A 2,500-nucleotide genomic window follows, 5' to 3' on the forward strand; every position below is an offset into this window, starting at 1 on the left:
TTATTCGAAGTGGGGGCTTATTCCAGGGTATGGTAGATATGTTAAGAAAAAATACCGATTTCACTTTGTAAAAGCTTATCTTATCTCCTCAGTGTATCCAGGGACGTCACTTCATGCTTTGTGTTGGGAGGGTGATGATACTTTTGCCCTGCAAAGGTCACATTTTGCCCTGCCAAAACCGTAGAAATTGTCCATTTTATGGGAAAACGTATCCTGCAGTGACCATTTTTGTCCTGCATGAAGACAATATTTTCATAGTTGGTAGGGTGAGACCCCCCCCCAAACCCCCTCAAGTGACGCCCTGAGTGTATCATTGAAATGGGAATAGACAATAGCGTACTTTGGCTTTCAAGCCAATATTGTATATAAAATTGAACATTTTGTGAAAGGGTTTTTGCAAAACAAGATGTACATATTTCCATGCAGGGACGACTACAGCAGGGGGGCAGCGGGGTCAATTGCTTCTCCTGCACTTAGAAAAAAAAATCTTTTACTTTGCTATTGTTTTACCCTTATTTTTCAGACTTTTCCCCCTCCTTGACCAGATGTGCGCCAGGAGTCTATGTGTCCATGTGTATATATATGTTTGTAGATTAATTTACCATTTACCATTAAGTGTTTCTGACCGAGTTCTAGGTCCACTCTCGCCGACCGCATACACGATTCAAATAACCAAAATACACGACAATCTTCATTGTCAACGTCTAGTAGCCTTTCTCAAGCACTACACGGAAAAACGACGAATTATCAGGTCCCAACCTGAAACGCAAATAATCTAATGCCGTAGATTATCCCATGGCACCTGAGTCGATTCAGGACCACAAAAGCTTTCTCATTTCTCAATTCACTTACGTCTGCCTGTCTTGACTTAGAGTTAACTTGATGAGATGGTAATCCTCGTTTAATCCTCTAACAATAGATCGGTATGCTGTGTAATGCTCATTCGAGACAAAATAGCTGCATGTGCAGAATGATAGGCCTAAGTAGTTTCTTATAAGGAAAATGTCCTAGTTAAATTGTGAACTATAAATCTAGATTTCCAATGTTCTACAAGTTCTCTAAATTAACTTTATTACAATTTTAACATTTTCATTTTTCCATGACGGCTTATTAAAACGTATGGCTTATTTGCTAAAAGTAATTCGGAAGGTGGGGGCTTATCTGAGCCGAGGGACTTAACTGAAAGATGTAGGCTTAATCATATCTAAATATTGGGAAAGAAAATGTTTTAAAAATGTGTTTTGTCATTGGTAAGAGCACAGACGGTACACATAAAGATTACTCTCTTCTTGGAGTGGCAGCGTGGAATGAACTTTTTAAAGGTTCACTGACACACACGCACACTGTAACGAGACCGCTGAGCGGTAGAGTGCAGACAGGTTGCGTCTGGCTCGATGCGGTAATCTTGGGTAGTGGTGAAGGTGTAGCAGACTTCTCGTTCACTTGCAGTAGTTATTGTGGAGAGAGAATGATACATTTGACGGACAGAGGTTCGGTCCAGTCAGCCTGCTGTAAGCTGTCTGTCTGTCGCTCGCAGGCGACCCTCTTTTATACAGGTCGAACTAGGAAATTAACAAGGGTAGCGGTGTACTTCGGGAGTGGAAGGAAAGAATGTGTTCGTGTACTACACGGGGCGACGTCACAAGGCGAAAGGGATTGTGTTGAAACAGGCCATATGTGAAATGGGTATTACACACACACACACACACACACACAAGATAATATATATATATATATATATATATATATATATATATATATATATATATATATATATATATATAAAGAGAGAGAATAAGAGAGAGGGTGTGAGACATAGACACAGAAGAGAAATATTTCAGAAGCGAAATTGATAAATATATAACTAAATCCATGCGAAAAAAAAATGCCTTCTTTGCACAAGAAGTAAAATTATCTGGATGACCGCCCTTAAACCCGCCAAGTAAACAACAGCAAACTATCTTTTAAACAATACCTCTTTCAGCCTCTCGACAATTCACAAGTTTTTCAACGCTGAGGGTAAACCATCGCCGGCTTGTCAGCGTCTTCAGTCTTCCTCGGTGTCCTTCGAGACGACCCGAGCGCACGCGAAGACGTCTCACACGAAGGGCTGCTGAAGGAGACATAATAATTATCATGTCTGACGACAGACGACGACAGGTAAAAGAATAGCCGATTAGATTACCTGGGTCTTGACGCGACAAAAAATATGCATGTATTGCTGATAAGAGGAGGAACGTCACTGATAAGATTTAGAGGACTGTTTGTAAAGGGGATGATTCATGTATCGATATCTATATATATGTACATAGATATCTAGGAGGTATGTTGATATGTCTGCATGTATGTGTATATGTGAGCGTGATAAATAGATGATGTATATATATATATATATATATATACAATACATAATATACATACTACATATACATATATATATATATATAATATATACATAATATATATATATATATATATATATATATATATAAAATTTTAC

The 2,500-nt window shown here is 38.6% G+C and overlaps 1 protein-coding gene across 2 annotated transcripts in view; it reads right to left on the reverse strand.

The window, feature by feature from the left end:
* The window catches only part of LOC119577955, a 5,140-nt gene extending 3,013 nt beyond the window's left edge, over positions 1 to 2,127 (reverse strand). For both annotated transcript variants that reach the window (XM_037925649.1, XM_037925648.1), the window contains exon 1: positions 1,976 to 2,127. The gene's annotated coding sequence lies outside the window, so the exon portion shown is untranslated. The remainder of the gene's footprint in view (positions 1 to 1,975) is intronic.
* Between the last annotated feature and the right edge of the window lie 373 nt (positions 2,128 to 2,500).

Source organism: Penaeus monodon, chromosome 10, assembly GCF_015228065.2.
Source record: "Penaeus monodon isolate SGIC_2016 chromosome 10, NSTDA_Pmon_1, whole genome shotgun sequence".
Classification (NCBI taxonomy): Eukaryota; Metazoa; Arthropoda; class Malacostraca; order Decapoda; family Penaeidae; genus Penaeus; species Penaeus monodon.